At 47.8% G+C, this 24,407-nt stretch overlaps 1 long non-coding RNA gene across 1 annotated transcript; it reads left to right on the top strand.

The window, feature by feature from the left end:
• Positions 1-1,546: 1,546 nt before the first annotated feature.
• On the top strand, positions 1,547-7,808 carry LOC144094495 (uncharacterized). The gene is made up of 3 exons (XR_013306502.1): positions 1,547-1,597; positions 1,701-1,899; positions 7,596-7,808. It is a non-coding gene; the product is annotated as an uncharacterized LOC144094495 (long non-coding RNA).
• Positions 7,809-24,407: the final 16,599 nt, after the last annotated feature.

The following is a 24,407-nucleotide window of genomic DNA, read 5'->3' as shown; positions in this document are numbered from 1 at the left end:
GGGTGGCTCTAGCCATCTTAGCGAGGGCCTTTGGATCCCGAGTTTTCTTAACAAAACACGTTGTGGGGCTAGTTGGTGAAGCATGTTTCTTGAAGTTTTTTCAGCGCTACAAAAACGAGGACACAGAAAGAAGTACACAGGACTGCCGCCGACTCCAACTAACTTTAATGAAGCTGACACATTCAGCATTTAACACAATGAAGGACCAGAGCGCATGCGGGTGGGATATTTCCTGTAGATTAGGGAGAGCAGACTGCATGCTGTCGTCTATTTAATAATCTGTATTAGCTGTCTCGCAGGGAAACTGATGTGGTGCTGACACACGTGTCACGTACCACTTTGATAAAAAATGCTTCGGACAATTCGCCTGCTAATCTGTCCTTACTTCTGCTTAGAATTTTCATACGCTGAAGTCGTGGTTGAGATGAGAACGATCAAAACTGTGAGCCACGACTTCAGCGTATCAAAATTTTAAGCACAAGTAAGGACAGATTAGCTCGCGAATTGTCCTAAGCGTTTTTTATCAAACAATGAAAGGGGTGACAAGTGCGTCAGCACCACATCAGTCCCTGCGAGACAGCGAATACAGATTATTAAATAGATGATAGCATGCAGTCTGCGCTCCCTAATCTACCGGAAATATCCCACCCGCATGCGCTCTGTCAAATGCTGAATGTACGTGTCAGCTTCATTAAAGTTAGTTGGAGTCAGCGCCCGTCCTGTGTACTTCTGTGTCCTCGTTTTTGTAGCGCTGAAAAAACTTCTTCAAGAAACCATACTGCCGAGTTTTCCTTCCTCCATTATAACGAATAATCTAGCGCGACACGAGAGGGGCGAAAGCTGCCTATGAGCCATGGCCCCAGATAAGGAACAAAGCAGGGTTGGAACCTGCCCAAGACAATACGTTGCTGCTCTGAAGGTCGCACATTAGCATTATGCAAGCTGTGAATTAAATGGACACTGTCTCGGCGCTCAACCCTCTCTTAAAGGGATAGAGACACCACATTTTTGTGTTGCACCTCTCGGTTGTAAATAATGCGTAGCGATTCTGTAAGCATGGTACACGATGTTAGAAACACGAACTCGTATTATATAATTAATAATCGTACTATTTGTACCCACCAGTTTCGGTTTCGGTTCGTAGTTGCCAGGTTTCTACACGACGTCAAAAATCGGACAATGCGCTATCACGAGCCCCGGAAAACCGTGACGTCGAGTGGGCACGTCGTCTGCTTGACACGCACGTGCGTAAACACGGAGACGACGGAGAGACGGGAGCAGGGCAAGTCGCAAATTAATGGCGAATAACTCCGAGTCAGAAGGCGAATAATTTTATTTTGGCGAGGACATTGATTATGAGGCATTGGAGGACGACACAGACGATGAAGAAGATGACGCGTTTGGGAACCCCGACAACCACTTTATTTTATTACCACCGCCGCCACCACTCCATGAGCGCGCCGAGGAGTTTCGAAACTGAAGTATATCCATAAACGTTGGCTCGGATAGCGAGGGTAGGGTGGCGCTAGCCCCCTTAGCGAGGGCCTCTGGATCTGGAGGGAGGGAGGAAGAAGACGAGGGATTGGCTAAGTATTGGGTAGCTGGTCCTGTTTTCCTTTTCCCCTTGTGCCTTTGCACCTTTTTTCTTGTGTGAATAACGCACGCGGTGAGTTTCTAAATCACAGGTAATGTCTACGCAGTCTCCCGGCCAGGGGAGGTCCCCTTGGTCGGCTTCCCTGCCACCTCATGAGATGCCTCTGGAAGCTTTTCAACGCTCCGGCGTCCGCAGCAATCCTGTGGCGCTGGTGCCAGAGGATGGTGGTTCTATCAGACAACAATCCAGGGCCTGTTCGAGCTGCTCTCCAGGCGACCACTTCCCTTTATGAGGAAATCACTGAGGTAAGGCAGTTTGGACGTGGCGGGATTCTGTGCCGCTCACCAGACCTGTCGTGCGTGAAGGATCTTCTAAACTGTTCATGTTTTGGGTCTCTTTCGGTTAACAGTTTCATTCCGTCCAATCTGGCCTGTACAAAAGGTTTGGTTCGCGGTGTGGACTCTTGCTTGTCTCCAGTTGAGACCCTCGACCTTCTCTTTGCAGCGGGTGTTGCTGTGTATCGCTGTAGCCGCGGGAGGTTAACAATGAGCGGGTGCCAACGGGAACGGTTATTGCCACTTTTGAGGGTACTTCCTGCCCCTCAGAAATAAAAGCATGGCCCATAATCGTCCGTGTAGATCCCCTTCCATCTAAGCCACTGCAGTGTATCAATTGCTGGCGATATGGCCATAGTGCTCGTGGCTGCAAGTCCACCTTGCGCTGTAGGAGTGACACTAGATTCGTATATCTATCAGGCAATAGTGACTGCTGTGGAAGCCTCTATGGCTAAGATGGTTGACAGTATAGTGTCCGCTGTCACAGAGTGCATATCTAATGCTCTGGCAACGCAGATTACCCAGGCCATGCAAATTGGAATGACTTCTGCCATGTCAGCCATGCCTCGTTAATGACTCGACATTTCTTGCCTGAGCAGTCTCAGCCCCAAGAACAAGTAACTGCTGTTTTTCCACTTCCTCGGTCCACTAATTCAGATTTTACTCGAATTATTCATGATGCAGAGATGGTGTATTCGGATACGCGAATCCTCAAACGCAGCGGATCCCCAATGTTAACCCTTCTTCTTCGCATCCTCAGCCGAAATCATAGAAGCAACAGATTGGCTCTAAGCCGAAAGAAACTATTTTAGGGCGGGCAGTTGCTGCTGCCCGGATTTCTCAACCATAGGGGTGTTAAGAGTTCTCCAGTGGAACTGTCGGTCACTTCTTTCAGCTTCAACAGACTTGCTGTACCTTATATCTCAACATAATCCAGAGATAATTATTTTACAAGAAACTTGGCTTACATCTGAAAAACACTTCCATTGGCAAAATTATTCTTCATTTCGTCAAGATCGACAGTCAAGAGGAGGAGGCTTACCCATACTAGTTTCTTCTAAATTTTGTCACAGGGCTAAGATTACTTTTCAGTCCTCTACTATAGACTGTGAGTTATTGGCTTTAGACTTTGAAATTACAGGGTGCTATCCGTTTTCATTAGTAAACGTTTATTTTCCTTGCGGTGTGCAGGATACCACGTTGTTAGATCTCCTGCTCCTTAATTGTCAGAAGTCAATTCTCTTGGCCGGCGACTTCAATTGTCATCATGTGTCGAGGGTCTTTAAGACAGATTTCTGTGGTAAGCGCCTTTGGGATTGGGTTACTGATGACCACCTTTCGTGTATGAATACAGGTTCGGCCACATTTCTCCGCGCACAAATTCGATCTGTGTTAGATTTAACTTTCACCAGCCTATTGTGTTCCTGTACTCATTTGGTCGACTGTGGATTGTGGAACATCTAGCGATCACATACCTATCGTTTATGATGTTAATTGCCGCTTAACTCCGGCGTGCTCTCAGCTGAGGTCATATATAAACTATGACCAGTTTCAGTCCTCTTTGCGCTCCACTGCTTCAGCGGTTAATTCTGCTGAAGAACATGCAACAAAAGGCATATGCTTGGCCATTGAGGAATGCCGAAAGAAGTCCGAATTTTTGGTACGTACATCAAGAGGGAACACTTCATCTAGATGGTGGAATGCAGATTGCTCGCGGGATTACAGACGCAGAAAGGCTGCATAGAAGATGCTCCTACACAATCAGTGCCCCAAAAAATTGGCATGATTATAAGTTCATTGCGGCTACTTTTAAACGCACAGTCTCACAAGCGAAAGAAAATTATGAATCCGAGCATTTTGATTTCCTATCAAAATCAGGAAATCGTTGCGCACTTTTCGGTTTCTTAAGATCGCGAAAAGAGATTCCGGTTTCAGGAAATTCACCCTCATGTGTTTTGACCCCGCAAGAAGCAATAGAAACAGTTGAGGCAATTGCCAAAGGATTAGAGCAGCGTTTCGCCTCTGTACTTCCTTTGCGCTCCGCGTTTGTGCCGTCAGTGGACCAGTTTCAGCATGCCCCCCCCCCCCCCCCTATTACCCTTTCCGAGCTTTCCCAGATAGTGTTGAGGTTACCAGCTGCTGCTCCTGGCCCTCATAGGGTAACATCAAAAATGTTAAGGGTCCTCTTTGAGGAGTCCCCTACATCCTTATTGCAGCTGGTTAATTTGTCAATCAGACATTCATGGATTCCTCCTGAGTGGAAAATCGCAAAAGTGATCCCTTTACCTAAAAACAATGGTGGTGGCTATTCTCCGGATATTATTATTCCCATTTCTTTCACATCAAACGTGGTTAGGATAATTGAAAGGGCCATACTCCTACGTGTTTCGGAGTTTGTGGACCGTAATAATATCCTTAGTCCTTGTCAAATTGGTTTCCGTCAAAAATGTTCCATGTGGAATGCTCACACCGATCTTGAGAGTCGCATTCGTCTTGCGCGGCACCAAAAAATGCATGCTGCATTGGTGACATTAGATGCATGTATCCAAAGCTTACGACAACGTAGAACACTACATACTATTGCATAGATTATATACTCTGCAGTTTCCGAATTTCTTACTTGCGTGGATATCTGCGTTCCTTGAAAACAGATAGTTTTTTTGCATACTAAATGGTGTGAATTCTGGGAGATATAAACAATCCAGAGGTGTTCCACAAGGGGCAGTCTTGTCGCCAGTGCTCTTTAATATTCTAATGAGCTCTATTCCCAGCCATCAAAACATTCGCACGTTCGTCTATGCGGACGACATTGCATTTTTCACTGCTGCAGCTGACATTCATTCTCTCTATGTGCGCCTGCAATCCTACCTAAATTTGCTTGAAGGTTGGTTGGGTGACTTAAGTCTCACCTTAAATGTAAACATGTGCGCTGTACTTGTTTTTCAAATGAAAGACTCTGTTCATCTGTCTCTCAGTTACCAGCGACAAAATAATCCTCAAGTGAAGTCATTAAAATAACTTGGTGTCATATATGATGACAGCCTCACATGGCGCTCCGACATTGACAATGTCGCAGCGAAAGGGGCTCGTGCTGTGGGCATGTTGCGTGGATTAAGTAATCCCCGGTCTGGAATGCGGAGAGATGCACTTTTGCTGGTATATGTTTTGTATGTCCGACCAATTTTAGAATTTGGATCTGTGCTCTTTGCTGGTACAGCTGCTTACAAAATTCGCCCGCTCATTCTTTTGGAGCGGGAAGCGCTTCGGTTGTGCCTTGGCCTCTCCAAATGTGTGGCCAATAACGTGCTTTATCTTGAAGCCCGTATTCCTCCTTTATCATCTAGATTTCAATTCCTAACTGTTCAGACGTACCTAAGAATATATGAATCAGATGTACACCGCTCCTTGTCTGTTTTTTGTTGCCAGCCGACTTACTTTTTTGGAGTCCACTGGCCTAGATTTCATATACCCAGCAGGTAGTCATGGTACAAAATTTGCTTGAACCTTTAAATGTTCTTTTGTATAACATCCTTCCGACAAAAAACAGTGGGTACTCTGTAGAAATTGTCTGTGATGACATTTTCCCGAAAAACGCTAAGCATTTACCACCCCGCATTTTAAATGGATTATTAGACGACCATTTACAAAGCCTACCTATTAGCTTAACGATAGCTACTGACGCCTCTCAATGTGATGAAAAGGCAGGGGCTGGAATATATTGCCCGCTTCTAGATTGGTCTTTTTCTGTGCGGCTTCCCGACTACACCCCAATTTTCCAAGTGGAGTTTCTGGCGGTGGTGCTTGCTCTTCGCAAACTAGAGCCAGCTTTCTCTTCAGTGGCTGTCATTACAGACTCTCTTTCTTTGTGTTCGTCTCTTGCTTCGGCTGTGGATTCGCCCATTCTAAACCCCTTCCATTCCTTACTCCCTCCGCATTTGAGCCTTGTTCACATGATATGGGTGCCAGGTCATAGCGGTGTGAAAGCCAATGAAGTTGCAGACTGTCTGGCAAAGGCGTCCCTCAATGGCCCCGTGCTACCTATCGTTCCGGCTACAGCGTACATCACAGCAGCGAGGTTCCGGCGACAAAATTTGTTAAGAATGACAACTGGATCTCTGTTAAGATCTGATGGTTACCTGCACCTGACGTATTCGTGGAGCAGGCAATCATGCAATTCACGGCAGGTGGAGGTATCTCTATCAAAGCTCCGCTGCGGGATCCCATCCTTAAATTTTTATTTGCACAGGTCTGGGTTGGCGCTTAATCCCTTCTGTGTATTCTGTGTAGAACATGAAACCATAGACCATTTTTGTTGTTTTGTCGCCGATACACCATAATCAGAAGACGTCTTTTAGCGAAACCACTACAACAGCTTGGCCTTTGTTTGAAGAGCCCAGTCTTGTCGTTTGGAGCCACCATACTTGGGTACAGCCACAAGTCTGTTTTTACTGGCGTGCAGATTTTTTTAATGGAATCAAGACGGCTACCTTGTTAAATTTTTAAATTTTTTTCAATATTATTTTTATTCTTACAATTATTATTATCATTCTACTCGGCTATAAACATCAGTCTCGATCTCCTGCGTGCGTTATGTATTTCCCGTTTCATTTCGTTGTTCCTTTTTGTTTACTTCTTCCGTCCTTACCATTCATTTTAATTTCGTCCAGGAATTATTTACCTCAAAAACTCTCTGTGCCCCCAATTCTTGGCCAATCCCCCAATGTGGGCATGTGCCATACTATGTGGACAACAACAACCACAACAACACTTCATTTTTACAATGCTTGAGATAAACTTGGATGAGTTTTTTCCTGTTTGGATCTGCACCAAACCCTGGCCAATTTCCCACCGTGGGTATGTGCCATCGAATTTGAGGCAACAACAACAACTTTATTTTTGACCCGCTGGCCAGCGATTCCGAACAGGAGGCAGGCATCAGGCCCAACGCAGTTCAGGTTGTGCCAGCGGACCGCCGAGCGTGTAGGCAACGTCAACTAGTAAGCAGTGTTGTGTTATTTTGCTGCTTGTCTAAGGGATTTTTGTTTGTTTTCATCCCAACTGCAGTGCCCGACCTCTTTGCCATTATGTCGACCAGTCAAACATATCGCGGACAACATTTAAACGAGGCCACTAACACGTGCAACCCAGCATGTTGTAGCTCGGGCTTTGCTCTTTGCGTAAATAAAGCGTATATATTTTGTCGCGAGCACCCATTGCGCATTTTGGATGACATTTCTCCCTTAATGGTTTGCACGTGTTCCCCAACGTACATGTATAGTGCCGTAGATTTTGCGTGATTGAGAGGCATAATTTTGCAGCTACAGCAAGCCATTCGCACACCTCTATTCGTTTCTTTTATTTGTTGTTCGTGCTCCGTGAAACACACGATCATGCTCTTGTCGCATGCTTCGTGGCGAGCGTGCGCAAGTTCGACAACTCGCAAAAACGCGGTCGATGCATCACAAAGCGCTCTTTTCGAAATTGCCTTCGGCTGCGGGCGCGACGGCCTGCAAGTGCAGTTTTGCGTGCTGAAAAAGTAGTAGTAGTAGTAGTAGTAGTAGTAGTAGTAGTAGTAGTAGTAGTAGTAGTAGTAATAATAATAATAATAATAATAATAATAATAATAATAATAATAATAATAATAATAATAACGACGTTTATCCTAGGTGTGAATCCGGCCGCAGTCGTGCCATTGGAAGCCGTGCTCGAGTCTGTGTGCTGCCGTGAAATCCCTGAAGTAGCTGCCCACATCCCGAGCGTGCACTGTGCATCCCCAGCAGCAACATGATTGTACAGGGCTGCCTTAACATCTACGCACTGCAACTTGCATATTTGACACTACTGGAAGACAGACCGGCCTCGTAAACGCACCAGATATCCACAGGTAACTGATTGTTGCATGTTCGATCATATATGAGAGGCACTTGCGATATTGTTATGCTCCACTACTGTATCAGTTTCTGTGAAGACATTTGTGTCTCTTTTGCTTTAAACTCCACATTTGTCCTGATCTTCAAATCTAGCTTCTCCATCATTTCGCTTGCAGCTATACAGTTTGAATGCCGCCACCTTCGTATGAACGAAGTTTTAAAGTTTCACGACAGTGTTTGAAATTTTTACAATCCTGACAGCAAGGCTGAAAGCAGTGAAAATACAGCTTCCTACATGATAACGCTACATACCCTCTTCTTCTGTCTATACGCCTAGCCTGGCACCTCAGTTGCTGGCACTTGCCACTGGTATTGAACAACTAATGGAAAAACTGATTCAGGGTTCTGTAAGTTTTTTTTTGTGCGTTTTGCACATCATCATCATCACCATTATCATGCACACCACCATCATAACGCCGTTGTCTACTGAGAATCGTCGGTTTTTTTTTGCTTCTTTTGACAATTTATCTCTCTCACTGTTGTGTCTATGGATTTTGGTTAATCCATCTGTTTAACGGATTTAGTTGCCAGGCGGTTTGCGTACTGATCTCCACCAGGAGGCTGGATGCCGATTTCCCGCTTTCCGGCAGAGCTGTTACGAAAGTTCCCATTGGGGGGCGGAGGGGGGCGGGGGAGAAAGAGTAAACATTTACTGTGTAAAACGAGACCGGAGTGAATTGTGGGTGGCGTCCTCAGTCCAGGACTCTAGTATAGCTTCCGCCGACGCTTTGGCGATGGCAACTAGCGCCTCCTAGTCTTCCAGGGTGTCGCATAGGGTCGATGTATAAAAAAACGGCAGTTTGAGATGACAAAAATTCGGGTGTTTACGGATTGCCGCACCGCACACGGTGAATAATGTAATCTGTGTTCAGTTATAAACTTCCACACTGTTGATAAGCGCACAACCGTCTGCCAACAAAATCAATGAAACAGGTGCATTAACAAAAATTCATAGATATAACAGTGCGGTAGAGACATTAAGAGATAAAAGAAGCAAAAAGGAAAAAGCTTTTCGAAGACAATGGCGCCATAAGGCAACAACATTTTGCCGCTTCCAGATGGCGCAGCCAAACGTAAGCATCCGGAAAGCGGCTAACAAAACTAGCCACTTTTTGAAGCGGAGTTTTTTAAACTGGGTATCGACAGCCCTTTGCAGGGTCTCTTCTATCTCCCCAACATTTCCCTTCGTAATCCAAAAGGTAATATCGTCGGCATAGAAAGTGATACCATAGAAGCCTACGTTAAAACGGTAGGACTAGAATGTTCTCATCCCAAATCGGAGCTCCTAATTAAGAGACATTCCGAGAGGACAGAAATCTAGCCTCCCGCCAGCCAACATAAGCATACAAGTGCAAGGCAAAGTAATTAAACAAGTGAGTTCCATCCGAATCCTTGGAATGATAATCCAAGAGAACCGCCAAAATACCGAAATAATCGAAAAATTAAACGCCTCAGTTCACCAAACCTTTAGACTGATCCGACGCATAGCGAACAGGAGAACAGGAGTTAAGGAAAAAGATCTATGTCGGTTCGTGCAAGCCTTTGTCATCAGCAGGATGAATTACGCCCTCCTCTATCTACAGTTGTACAACGCTGAGAAACTCAAAATTGAAGGACTCATCAGGCAGGCCTATAATTAAGGCAGCCCTAGGTCTACCAGTAAACACCTCCACTGAGAAGTTACTGCAACTCGGCCTACACAACACGCTAGACGAATTGACAGAGGCCCATCGTAGAATGCAAGAGCTCAGGCTCACTAAAACCAATGCGGGTAGAGCAATCCTAGAAAGGTTCAGAATAAACGCGGAACCGCTCAACGTGGATACTCGAAAAATCCCGTCCAACCTCTGAAGGACAATCAGGGTAAAACCATTACCGAAAAATATGCACCCCGTTCATCACGAAGGCAGACGCAAGGCCAGAGCAAAAGCCCTAGCTAAGAAACTTGAGGGCCGACAGGACGTAGTCTACGTAGACGCGGCAGCTTACCCAACACCCGAGAAAGCATTCACGATAGCCGTGGTTACCGAGGAAGGCCAACTTATAGCAAGCGCGACAGTACGCACCAACTCTTCATAAATAGCCGAAGAAGCGGCAATCGCCTCGGCGTTGACAAACCTGCGAGCAGAAGTGATTGTGAGCGATTAAAAAGTAGCCATTGGCAATTTCGCCAAGGGCAGAATATCTTCCATCTCCTTGGGAATTCTCAGGAATTACCCGAAAGACAGGACAGACGGGGAATTGGTTTGGGTACCGGCTCACTCGTCAAACCCGGGGAACGAGGCAGCCCACGATAAAGGTCGAGGATCTATCGGCCGAGCTGTGGACGCTAACTCGGACGTCGAAATAACGAGCTACGGCTTTAAAACCTACCATGAGATTACTCAGCATTAAAGGCTAGAAAGGCTAACCTTTCCTGCTCCGCATAAAAGCCTAAACAAAGAACAGGAGGTACTGTGGAGACAACTTAAAAACTCTCCCTAATCCAGCTGTCCTAAGCCATGTGTACCCGGATATATTTAAGCCGGAGTGCAGCAAATGCGGTGGCAAAGCCACCGTAGACCACATCTTCTGGGACTGTCCGAGAGATCCTTCAACAATATCGCTCAAGAAGCTCGCGGTCCCGGGCCCGTGAGAGACCTTGTTGCTCAGCTCCGACCTGGAAACCCAAGTACAGGTGGTGACGAGAGCCGAAGGGGTCGCCGCCAGGCTTCATTGACGGTCACCTAACAAGATCAACAAACCCATTTATAACTCAAGCCGATAATAAACGTTTTCCAATAAAAAAAAAATCCAACTGGGTAAGATTAAAGAGCTGTGCTTCCAGCGGCGGGCGCGAGTGAGGCCACCTGAAGGTGAACATCTTGCCCCGAAGTCGGGTGCCTGCTGTGTGCTTAATTGCAAAAAGGAACGCTTTCGCCTTTCCGTTCGCAGTTATTTGCCTTGTTCTTGTGTAATGTCTGCTATTATATCAATAGAATAAGGGAGCTGAACGCGAGAAATGCCAGCATCGTTTGGAGAGCCCTGTAATATCAGAGAAACAGAGGAAAACAGGCATGAAGGTTTTACCTTGTCGCGATAAAGGGATGCGTATACATAATACAATATGTTCTTCTCTGGTTCTTGCCTTCCGTGTGTAAAAGAGCACTAATGCGCTGACGATGAGGCTAAAACCATTTTAAAGGCTAATTTTAGCGCATCAAAGAAAAGGGGAACTATGGCGGTAATCCGGGCACTCGTCCCTCGAATGTAGTTTCAGTTTCGAGTTGCAGACAGCCGATGTCTCGTCTCGTCGGTAGTCGGCGAAGATGTTTATTGCTTTAGCAGATAATTTTCCTACCAGACGTGCCTTTAACTTAAATAGGGCAAGATGGCATCACATATGCTGCGCTGTGCCACCTAGGCGATGACGCACAAGGAGAGCTACTCAACCATTATAACCATTCATTTCTCGATGGCGTTGTTCTTCCCCAGTGGGACTCTAGTCGGCTGATACAATTACTAAAACCAGAGAAATCCCAGGCCAATAGCTTTGGCCAGTTGCGTGGGAAAAATTGAAATAATGATCCTGACGCGCCTTGAGTGGCACGTACCTTGAGCACTCTAGTGTTTACCCTAATGCCACGACGAGTTTTCGGCGGGGTTGCTCCTCTATTGACAACGTCATTGATCTTGTGTCCACAGTTTAGCAACAGAAACGCCACAAGCATCTGTGCGTAGCCCTTTTGCTTGACCTCAAAGAGGCTTATGATAACGTAACACATGAGGTCATCCTCAGTGCGCTAGAGGCTCCTGGAATTGGTGGTCGGATGTTTAGGTGGATACAAAGCTATCTGACCAAAGGAACATTTTTTTATCCTATGTGAATATGACCCGACACCTGTACATTACACTTACCGGGGCGTGCCCCAGAACGGAGTTTTGAGCCCTACTTTGTTTAATCTGACACTTACATGTAGCCCTCCCAGAAAACCTACCTAATAGCGTCCACATATATGTGTATGCCGATGACATCTGCATTTGGGCCTGCTCTGGGACGCGTCTCCAGGTGCGAGCAAGACTTCGGCGGAAAGCAACCATATCTTCCTCTTATCTGTGAGATCAAGTTCTCAGCGCTTCAGCTGAGAAGTGCGCGTTAGTGGCGTTTACACGCAAATGTATGACCCTATATCCGGTAATTATCGACGGCCATATACCACTTCATATTGTACCTCTCATCGTTTTGTAGGGGCTATCATATACTGGGATCTATCATGGAGCCCGCATTGCACCTTTTAAAAGGAAAGGCTAACCTCTATCGCTCACCTACACAGGTATCTGGCTGTAAAATCATGGGGCACGTCGGGTCAATCAATGCTGCAGCAGTACAGAACACTATTCTTGAGATTCTAGAGGTACAGTACACCGTGGTTTTGAACTTATGTAAGATTAATTTGCGCACCCTCCAGACTGCTCAAGGGCACACCTTTAGCACATGCTTGGGTCTCCCCCGCAGCGTATCAACAGTTGCAACCATTGCTATTGCCAAGGGCTACCAGCTTTCGGCGTATGTAGCCCTTGACACACTGCGGATTCACATACGTCATCTAACAAGGTTTACCCAGCCTTGTGTCAATGCCGGTACAGACAGAGTCCACACGCTGCGCTTTCAAAGGTTATAGCAACCCACCAGTCGTCCATCCCATCACAGTTCGCCTCGGAGGCGTGACCTTCCTCTGCGCTGCGGTGTCTACGGGAACTATGTGTGCGCCTTACAGTTCCCGGGACAGCTAAGAAATCGGACTTATCGACGCCGGCCCTTCAACAGTTAACACTGTCCTTACTGCACGATGAATATAGCGACCGGAATTATATATATATATATATATATATATATATATATATATATATATATATATATATATATATATATATATATATATATATATATATATATATATATATATATATATATATATATATATATATATATACACGGATGGCTCGATCTCATCTACTGGTTCGGCTTGCGCCGTGGTCATTCCTGCAAGACAGGCCAGTATTAACGAAGTAATTTCGCACCGGAAAACCTCCACCAGGAAAGATTTGGCCGCTATTTGTGCGGTTGTGCAGTAAGTACAACGGTGCACAAACACCCCCTAAATGAGCTGTGTTCTGCGATTCGAAAGCTGCCCTACAATGTCTCAATTCTGCTTGACGCCATGGCGACCAAGACCAACTAGTAGCGGAGATCAGACATTTACAGCACCGGGCACTGGTAGAGGGTAATGACATCATCTTCCAGTGGCTACCAGGACACTGTGGCATTGTCGGTAACGATACAGCTCGATCGGCCCACGCCAGTGCCAGATGTGTCTGGATACCACTAACAAGAGCCGAAGCAGCAAGACATCTACGGGTGCTTGGCCGAAACGAGACTTTAGCGTCATGGTCTACTCCTGGAAACTTGGCATGCAGTTTGCACCGCCTTTACCTCTTATTTCAACTAAATCCACCGTCCGGCATATCCCGCTGCGATGCTACGCTGTTGTGTCGCCTGTAGCTGGGAGTGGCGTTCACAAATGTCTACTCCCACTTAATCTCAATGGCAGACTCTCGTGCGTGTGAGAGCGGCGGGTGCGACGAGACAATTGAGCACCTACTCTGTGACTGCCCTTTGTTTAAGCGTGAGCGTGTCCTCCTGGCGGCAAAGCTTCGCCGCTTGGATCCCCGTCCCGTTATAGAAGCCAAGATTCTGCGTCCTTGGACTAAACCTTCATCTCAGAGGACAGCTGTGAAGGCGCTCTCGAAGTTCCTAAAAGGCTCAGGGTTGAGTTCAAGGTTATAAACTTTCAGTGGGGCCTTGTGTACCCTATTAGTAATGGCCCACGGACACGTGAAAAAGTGATCCTTCTTTCCTCTCTTTTCTTTCTTTCTCTCCCTCCATTCCTCTTCTCATGTTTAGGGTAGCATACTGCGCGTCGCCTATTTAACCTCCCTGCCTTTCCGTTCTATTTCTCTGTGTCTATTGCACAGCCACGTTTGTACAGCTTGACGTACAAGAAGCAAAGAAAATAATTTTCAGGCTAGTCATTAGCACATTTAGAGATGAACAGCGCGAGAGAAACGACTGACGGGAGCGACAAATGGTGCGACGCGTTCCTTTCTTGATGAGCTCAGCGCGAGAGAAATGGTTGATGCAAAAGAGGAAGGGCGGACAAGAGCTGTTAGAAGTAAACTGCATCAAGCATTCCAAATAAAAGCCCATTCAGACATAATTTGGTACAATACAAAACAGTACTTGATACCCTCCCTTTATCACCACCACCATACCATACCTTTTGGTGGCGCGCATGTGAACTACAACCCCGTCGGCACCTCGTCAGGTAGTATCCGCGCCCTCGCTCCAGCTCAAACCAAAAATAACCCCGTAAACTGTCCACTGTAAAGTACGCCGTCTGGAGAATGTTTCTACCTATCCTACCTCAAATTTATCCCTCACTGATGGTATAACTTGGGCTTAGAGCGCGGGAACGGGCACCACAATAAAGCACAGCGTTGGAGGAGCTAACGTGGCGGGACAACATAGAGCTGAACAGACAATAGTGTTGTCTACAGCGACGTTAAGGTGGCTAGATTGGAAAGGTGTGAAAACCGGGCGGGGAAACATGGCCCCGCAGCGCGCCGATGCCGTGCGGCGGCGCTGACGGCAGAGGAACGGAAAGGCGTGCAGCCAAAATGAGCGAATCGCGTAGGCTAAATTTAACCACCCAAGCGAAAATGAGCCCGTTTTGCTTATCGTGCGTTTTCTGCTAGTGTCAAAGAATGGATCTTTATCATAAAATAGTGTTTCGTCAACTCGCATCATTATTCCCATGAAATGTGCTGCTTCACAAACCGAGTTTGCATTGCTTAGCTGGACTGAAGCGCGTTTTGTGCGCGCACATTTCGAGACACTGCCCAGGATGTGAGGGACGCTGTTAATGCCGAAGCGGAAGGTTTCGGAATAATTTAAATAATAATAATAATAATAATTGGTTTCTGGGGCAAGGAAATGGCGCGCGTTATCTGTCTCATATATCGGTGGACACCTGAACCGCGCCGTAAGGGAAGGGATTCCTATTCCGCCTCAAGAGGTGGTAAAGCATGGCATACGTTCCGCTGATTTTCGTTCAGAAATCACTAGCATAATAAACACTATAGCTGCTGAACAACTCGGAGCGATGCACCAACAGCTCATACAAGCCCAGGCACAGCTGATACAGTCCATGACGGACAGGATAGAAGCTACAATCAACACACGCTTGGAAAAACATGAATCCGGCATCAATAAGCTTTTCGAACTTGTACCTCATGAGGAATTGTCTCGCAAGCTGCGCGCAGTTCAACACGCTGCCTGTCCTGATCCAGTATCTCCAGACCAGCAACATGGCACACAAAAATAGCACGCAAAAAAGTTGGCGGCGACGGCAGTCCATTACACCAAAAGTAACAATTATATGGCAATGGAACTGTCACAGCATACGCCGAAAACAAGCGCAACTAGCAGCATATATCGCAAACTCCCCTAATCCCCCCCCCCCTCTCCTTCACGTCATCGCTCTGCAGGAGACGGAAACAAATCGCATTTATATCCGCGGTTATCGCACGGCAGTCCTTACGCCACGTACGGCAATCTTGACACTCGCATCCATGCCGGTGCTAGACCGCACACCGACAAACACGCCAGCAAGCACAGACACTCAGTATACCGCGATAGAGCTCAGCTCAACGGGGCACACATATGGCCTCGCTGTTCTTAACATATACAGCAATCCCAAAGGTAAAGGCAGAGTTATTCTGGGCATCCTGAGCGCCATTCGTTCCTCAAAGCTCCTTGTGGTGGGTGATTTTAATGCACGTCACATGCACTGGGGATACACCTCGGATACCCCCAAAGGTAACGTCATTTCTACCGCAATGGCTGATTACAACCTTGGCCTGATCACAAATCCCACCGTAACCACTCGCATTCGCACAAGTGTCACCCACGACACCACACCCGATCTCATATGGGCCACACTGAACATAATCGTTAAATCTCACACGGTGCTCCAAGACAGCCTTGGGAGTGACCACTTTCCAGTCTCCACTACTATTGCTTACGATTACAAGATTTTCAGCTCTCGTTCACAGCTCCTCACTGACTGGGATGGATGGATGGACGGATGGACGGACGGACGGACGGACGGACGGACGGACGGACGGACGGACGGACGGACGGACGGACGGACGGACGGACGGACGGATGGATGGATGGATGTGTGGATCGATAAATAGGAGGAGGGAAAGGAAGGTATGTCAACCAGAAAGGGGTTCCGGTTGGCTACCCTGCACTGGGGAGGAGGAATTAGGGGACTAAAAGGAGGAAGAGAGAAGGGGAAAAAGGCATAACACACACACACACGCGCAACGCTGTCACAATTTGTCAGTCAATCCAGTCGCATTCAAGTAGGCAAAGAGTGCCTTGTATAACTTGCCTTGTGCCTTGTGTAGAGTGCCTTGTACTGACTGGGATAAATTGCGCTCATACTTGCAGCTGATTCTACCGAGCCCCGTACTGTCACCGACTGGACATACCGTCTGGTGGAGGCTATCCAGGCGAACAGCAAACGCATTAAAAACACCCCTGCAGCACCGCAGGTTGATCCGCATCTGGCTCTTATAGGGGAGGCCCGAAAGGGACTTCTGAAGCGCTGGCGTCATCAGCGACACAATCGTAAATTGAGACTCCGCATAGCCGCTCTCACTCGTGAGGCAGAAGAATACGCGAACAACCTAGCCCGCGCAAACTGGGCAACCTTTTGTAACGACCTCAAGGGTACATTAAGAACTAAACGCACGTGGTCCCTCCTACGCGCTCTCTTAGATCCAAAAACAACTAAATCTGAGACACAAGTGAGTACACAACGTCTAATACAACTAGAGCTTCAAAAGGGCACAGAGGTAATTGCCCAACTACGGGACACTGATATACCCCCATTTCTTCAGTCAGCAGATCCACCCAATCTATCTCCACCTAACCCGGCACTTGATGCCGACATTGCCTTAACCGAAGTCCGCCGAGCACTCGTTAGTATTCACCGCTCTACGGCGCCGGGGCCGGATGGCATAACGTAAAGGCACTACTATATCTGGACGAAGTCTCGCTTCAGGAACTCACGGAGCTCTTTAAAAACCAGTGGCACGCTGGGACGCTGCCGTCAGCCTGGACCCATGCCAGCATGCGATTTATACCCAAACCGGGCAAACCCCTCACCCTTCAAAATTTGCGCCATATCTCCTTAACGAGCTGTGTCGGAGAGCCCTTCGAGCATGTCATTCTCAATCGCATGCAACCGTTCCTAGAAACAACAGGCTTTCTCTCCAACGTTCAATTTGGCTTCCGTCCAAACATCTCGGCGCAAGACGCACTCCTCGCCCTTAAAGAGTCTCTCTTTTACACTAAGCGCCGTACAGCCACTATGCGAGCCATACTGGTCCTGGATATTCATAAGGCCTTCGACACACTAAGTCATGATAAATATCCTGACATTAGCCACCACCGGCTGTGGCACCCGCATATGGCAATATGTTCGGGCCTTCCTTCACGGAGGCACGGCAAAACTCAATCTTGGGGATGTCGCCTCTCAGCATTTCCCCTTGCCTAACCGGGGAGCCCTACAAGGGGCGGTCCTATCACCTTTACTGTTTAACATTGCCTTAGTGCCACTGGCAAATGCCCTTGCTGCTATCCCAGGGCTCCACACAGCCATATACGCAGATGATATAACCCTCTGGACAACGGGAGGACCTATTGGAACAGCCCAGAATATCCTGCAAACTGCCATAGACATCACCACCACCCAATTATCAAACACACGCCTCCGTTGCTCTCCAAATAAATCGGAACTCTTGCAACTGAAACCCCTGCCCAGTGACCCACATTGAACTCCACATGTAAGGGAATCCAGTGCCCATTGTGTCTCAAGGGAAGGTTCTCGGCCTTCTCATTAACAACACACTCGATGCTACCGCCACCCTTCAGCTCTTGCGAAGACAGACCAAACACGTGGCTGCACTAATCAAGCGGGTGGCAGCACGCAATCATGGGCTGTCTGAACGCGAGACCCTCAATATGACAAATGCATTAATCATCAGCCGCATTACATACAACCTCCCATACCACATACTCACTCAGCGCCAAACACAACAGGCAGACATCCTAATACGCACGGCTGTCACCTCCGCCCTACGTCTTCCATGGACGGTTAGCACGAAACGCCTCCTGGCCACTGGTACTCACAATACCGTGATCGAATTAATGGAGGCTCAACGCACCAACCAATTAGTCCGCCTGAGTCGCACGAAAACAGGACAATGCCTACAGCGACAGCTCCGTCTTAATCCACTCATTCCCTCCCCAACAAGTCCTACACCTTACATGATTTCTCTGCGCACGCAGGATCACATATATCAGAAGGTTCTACCGCGCAATATGAACGCTAGCCTCCATCAGGGTAGGCGGCAGGCTCGAGCTAGCTGTTACACCAAAACATACAGCAACCGCTCCGATATCCTTTATGTCGACGTGGCAGAAAATTCTAAGGTAGGATTCTTCACAGCAGTCGCAGCCTATGTAGACCGCACAGGGGGGGGGGGGGGGGAGGGGGGGGGGCGCCGACACTATCCGAACTAATTTACCTGCACAGGCGGAAGGAGCCGCCATCGCACTTGCGCTGGCCCAGTCCACCATTGACAAAAACGTAACCGAAATTTGCACAGATTCCCAGGCAGCATACCGCCACTACCTAAAGGGCTTGGCGACGCCGGCCACACACCGTGTTCTTGCCACAGCCACCTCTCTCGACCGAACGGTTACTCTGCCGTGGATCCCTGGGCATGCCTCGATCCCCGGTAATGAGCGCGTTCATGCGCTGGCCCGCGAACTCTCGTCCCGGACCCCGGATGATCAGATCAGGCACCCAACCCTGAGTAAGAGGCCCCATCGGTCCTTTATACATATCAAATCACCGCATTCTACAAACTCAGCCGCATGAAATTACCACCACCCCACGGTACTTTGTCTCCCTTATCCAGCGCCACATGGCGACAATTACAGACGGGCTGCTTTGTTTCACCCTACCGTCTCTCATGCTTTCACCCCACCTTTCCTCCTCGTAACACCTGTGGTGTGCCCAGATCCACACCTTTCCACTACCTTTGGAAATGTCCTTCCCCACAGGAAGTACCAGTACCCCCATCCCCAATCCCGCTCATTCTTCCTGGGAGGCTGCTTTACGGACCGCTCAGCCCACCAGCCAGAAATGGCTGGTGGATCGGGCCTTATGTGAGGCACAAGCCCGTGGACTCCTGGACCAGTAGGAGACCACCCTGGAAGATTTTTCTTTCTTTTTTTCTTTTAATAAAGTTGTTTCCATCCATCCGTTATAGTTTATTACTTAAAACATTTAGACGTAATAACAACCACCGTCTACCTTTAATGTCTGCCTATATTCAACTCAGGAACCGCTGATAAATCAGTTCTTTGCGGATACGTTATCTTATGCCTTCGCTGTCAGCGCTACAAGATTTGAAGGCTGAGTTGGCAATCTAGTTATTTTATTTTAGTCTGGCTGCAACAAAATCATTTTTAATGCCATAGGCAGCAGTGCACTTCATGCATTGCATAAAACTGTAAAAATAAATATAAATAAGGTGCATAAATTTAAGGCATAATGGGAAATAAACTCCGCATGCTTGCTGAATTTAAGACATAATGAGAAATAAACTCTGCATGCTTGCTGACAATGGCGGCAGCCAATAATAACAATAATTGGTTTTTGGGGAAAGGAAGTGGCGCAGTATGTGTCTCATATATCGGTGGACACCTGAATCGCGCCGTAAGGGAAGGAATAAAGGAGGGAGTGAAAGAAGAAATGAAGAAAGTGGTGCCGTAGTGGAGGGCTCCGGAATAATTTCGACCACCTGGGGATCTTTAACGTGCACTGACATCGCAGAGCACACAGGCGCCTTAGCGTTTTGCCTCCATAAAAACACAGCCGCCGCGGTCGGGTTCGAACCCGGGAACTCCGGATAAGTAGCCGAGCGCCCTAACCACTGAGCCACCGCGGCGGGTCGGAATAATTTGAACGATCTGTGTTTCAACGTGCACTGACACTATGCGTTGCGCCGCCACCGAAACGCAGCCACAACACGTACATAGGACGTGAAGAGCAGGTTGTAATGCGTGCTGTAGGACCTCAAAACTGCAGTCGCATTGGCTGAAGGCGAAAATAATAATATTAATAATTGGTTTTTGGGGGAAAGGAAATGGCGCAGTATCTGTCTCATATATCTTTGGACAGCTGAACCGCGCCGTACGGGAAGGGATAAGGAGGGACTAAGAGAAGAGAGGAAGAGGTGCCGTCGTGGAGGGCTCCGGAATAATTTCGACCACATGGGGACCTTTAACGTGCACTGACATCGCACAGCACACGGGTGCCTTAGCGTTTTTTTTTCTACAAAAACGCAGCCGCCGTGGTCGGGTTCGAACCCAGGAACTCCGGATCAGTAGCCTAGCGCTGTAACTACTAGTAGCCACTGCAGCGGGTAGGATGAAGGCGCCCCAAAGCACAAACCAGGCGCCCCAACGCACAAACCGCTTTTTGTTGCCGCTTGCGAACCTGTAGCATGTATGCCATCTAGACGCTCATGTTAGCAAAGAAGCAGCACATCTGGCCATGAAATCGTTTATTTACAAGTGAGGGGGAATTTTTTTCAGAATTTGATCTCCAACACATAAAGCTTCAGTGTTTTCCGTTTGTTCTCACTATCCTCCTGATTTATATCCTTAAGGAAAAAAAATCATTGTGAGGCAATAAAAATGTACAACACGCGAGAAAGCATTCACGATAGCCGCGGTTACCGAGGAAGGCCAACTCATAGCAAGCGCGACAGTACGCACCAACTCTTCAGAAATAGCCGAAGAAGCGGCAATCGCCTCGGCGTTGACAAACATGTGAGCAGAAGTGATTGTGAGCGATTAAAAAGTAGCCATTGGCAATTTCGCCAAGGGCAGAATATCTTCCATCTCCTTGGGAATTCTCAGGAATTACCCGAAAGACAGGACAGACGGGGAATTGGTTTGGGTACCGGCTCACTCGTCAAACCCGGGGAACGAGGCAGCCCACGAAAAAGCTCGAGGATCTATCGGCCGAGTTGTGGACGCTAACTCGGACGTCGGAATGACGAGCTACGGCTTTAAAACCTACCATGAGATTACTCAGCATTAAAGGCTAGAAAGGCTAACCTTTCCTGCTCCGCATAAAAGCCTAAACAAAGAACAGGAGGTACTGTGGAGACAACTGAAAAACTCCCCCTAATCCAGCTGTCCTAAGCCTTGTGTACCCGGATATATTTAAGCCAGAGTGCAGCATATGCGGTGGCAAAGCCATCGTAGACCACATCTTCTGGGACTGTCCGAGAGATCCTTCACCAATATCGCTCAAGAAGCTCGCGCTCCCGGGCCCGTGCGAGACCTTGTTGCTAAGCTCCGACCTGGAAACCCAAGTACAGGTGGTGACGAGAGCCGAAGGGGTCGCCGCCAGGCTTCATTGACGGTCACCTAACAAGATCAACAAACCCATTTATAACTCAAGCCGATAATAAACGTTTTTCCATCCAAAAAAATCCAACTGGTTAAGATTAAAGAGCTGTGCTTCCAGCGGCGAGCGCGAGTGAGGCCACCTGAAGGTGAACATCTTGCCCCGAAGTCGGGTGCCTGCTGTGTGCCTAATTACAAAAAGGAACGTTTTTCGCCTTTCCGTTCGCAGTTATTTGCCTTGTTCTTGTGTAATGTCTGCTGTTATATTAATAGAATAAAGGAAGATGAACGCGAGAAATGCCAGCATCGTTTGGAGAGCCCTGTAATATCAGAGAAACAGAGGAAAACAGGCATGAAGGTTTTACCTTGTCGCGATAAAGGGATGCGTATACATAATACAATATGTTCTTCTCTGGTTCTTGCCTTCCGTGTGTAAAAGAGCACTAATGGGCTGACGATGAGGCTAAAACCATTTTAAAAGCTAATTTTCGCGCATCAAAGAAAAGAGGAACTATGGCGGAAATCCGGGCACTCGTCCCTCGAATGTAGTTTCAGTTTCGAGTTGCAGACAGCCGATGTCTCGTCTCGTCGGTGGTGGGCGAAGATGTTTATTGCTTTAGGAGATAATTTTCCTACCAGATGTGCCTTTAACTTAAATAGCGCCAGATGGCATCACATACGCTGCCCTGTGCCACTTAGGCGACGACGCACATGGAGATCTACTCAACCATTATAACCATTCATGCCTCGATGGCGTTGTTATTCCCCAGTGGGACTCTAGTCAGCTGATGCAATTACTAAAACCAGAGAAATCCCAGGCCAATAGCTTTGGCCAGTTGCGTGGGAAAAATTGAAATAATGATCCTAACGCGCCTTGAGTGGCACGCACCTTGAGCACTGTAGTGTTTACCCTAATGCCACGACGAGTTTTCGGCGGGGTTGCTCCTCTATTGACAACGTCATTGATCTTGTGTCCACAGTTTAGCAACAAAAACGCCAGAAGCATCTGTGCGTGGCCCTTTTTCTAGACCTCAAAGGTGCTTATGATAACGTAACCCATGAGGTCATCCTCAGTGCGCTAGAGGCTGCTGGAATTGATGGTCGGATGTTTAGGTGGATACAAAGCTATCTGACCAAAGGGTCATTTTTTATCCTATGTGTATATGGCCCGACACCTGTGCCCGACACTCACCGGGCCGAGCCCCAGAACGGAGTTTTGAGCCCTACTTTGTTTAATCTGACACTTACATGCAGCCCTCCCAGAAAACCTACCTAATAGCGTCCACATGCATGTGTATGCCGATGACATCTGCATTTGGGCCTGCTCTGTGACGCGTCTCCAGGTGCGACCAAGACTTCGGCGGAAAGCAACCATATCTTCCTCTTATCTGTGAGATCAAGTTCTCAGCGCTTCAGCCGAGAAGTGCGCGTTAGTGGCGTTTACACGCAAATGTTTGACTCCATATCAGGTAACTATCGACAACCATACCACTTCCTATTGTATATCTCATCGTTTTGTAGGGGTTATCATATACCGGAATCTATCATGGAGCCCGCATTGCACCTTTTAAAAGAAAAGGTTAACCTCTATCGCTCACCTACACAGGTTTCTGGCAGTCAAATCATGGGGCACGTCGGGCCAATCAATGCTGCAGCAGTACAGAACACTATTTTTTGGATTCTTGAGGTACAGTACACCGTGGTTTTGAACTTATGTAAGATTAATTTGCGCACCCTCCAGACTGCTCAAGGGCACACCTTTAGCACATACTTGAGTCTCCCAAGCAGCGTATCAACAGTTGCAACCATTGCTATCGCCAAGGGCTACCAGCTTACGGCGTGTGTAGCCCTTGACACACTGCGGATTCACATACGTCATCTAACAAGGATTACCCAGCCTTGTGTCAATTCCGGTACAGACAGAGTCCACACGCTGCGCTTTCAAAGGTTATAGCAACCCACCAGTCGTCCATCCCATCACAGTTCCCCTCGGCGGCGAGACCTTCCTCTCCGCTGCGGTGTCTACGGGAACTATGTGTGCGCCTTACAATTCCCGGGACAGCGAAGAAATCGGACTTACCGACGCCGGCCCTTCAACAGTTAACACTGTCCTTTCAGCACGATGAATATAGCGAATATATATATATGCGGATGGCTCGATCTCATCTACTGGTTCGGCTTGCGCCGTGGTCATTCCTGCAAGACAGGCCAGTATTAACGAACTAATTTCGCACCGGAAAACCTCCACCAGGAAAGATTTGGCCGCTATTTGTGTGGCTGTGCAGTACAACGGTGCACAAACACCCCCTAAATGAGCTGTGTTCTGCGATTCGAAAGCTGCCCTACAATGTCTCAATTCTGCTTTACGCCATGGCGACCAAGACCAACTAGTAGCGGAGATCAGACATTTACAGCACCGGGCACTGGTAGAGGGTAATGACATCATCTTCCAGTGGCTACCAGGACACAGTGGCATTGTCGGTAACGATACAGCTCGATCGGCCCACGCCAGTGCCAGAATTGTCTGGATACCACTAAAAAAAGCCGACGCAGCAAAACATCTACGGGTGCTTGGCCGAAACGAGACTTAAGCGTCATGGTCTACTCCTAGAAACTCGGCATGCAGTTTGCACCGCCTTGACCTCTTACTTCAACAAAATCCACCGTCCGGCATATCCCGCTGCGATGCTACACTGTTTTGTCGCCTGTGGCTAGCAGTGGCGTTTAAAAATGCTTACTCCTAATTAATCTCAATGGCAGATTCTCGTGCGTGTGAGAGCTGTGTGTGCGACGAGACAATTGAGCACCTACTCTGTGACTGCCCTCGGTTTAAGCGTGAGCGTGTCCTCCTGGCGGCAAAACTTCGCCGCATGGATCCCCGTCCCGTTATAGAAGCCACGATTCTGGGTCCTTGGACTAAACCTTCATCTCAGAGGACAGCTGTG

The sequence above is a fragment of the Amblyomma americanum genome, chromosome 1, assembly GCF_052857255.1.
Source record: "Amblyomma americanum isolate KBUSLIRL-KWMA chromosome 1, ASM5285725v1, whole genome shotgun sequence".
NCBI classification, from domain to species: Eukaryota; Metazoa; Arthropoda; class Arachnida; order Ixodida; family Ixodidae; genus Amblyomma; species Amblyomma americanum.
The sequence above is the reverse complement of the archived record's forward strand: the minus strand, read 5'-3'. Positions and strand labels throughout refer to the sequence as shown.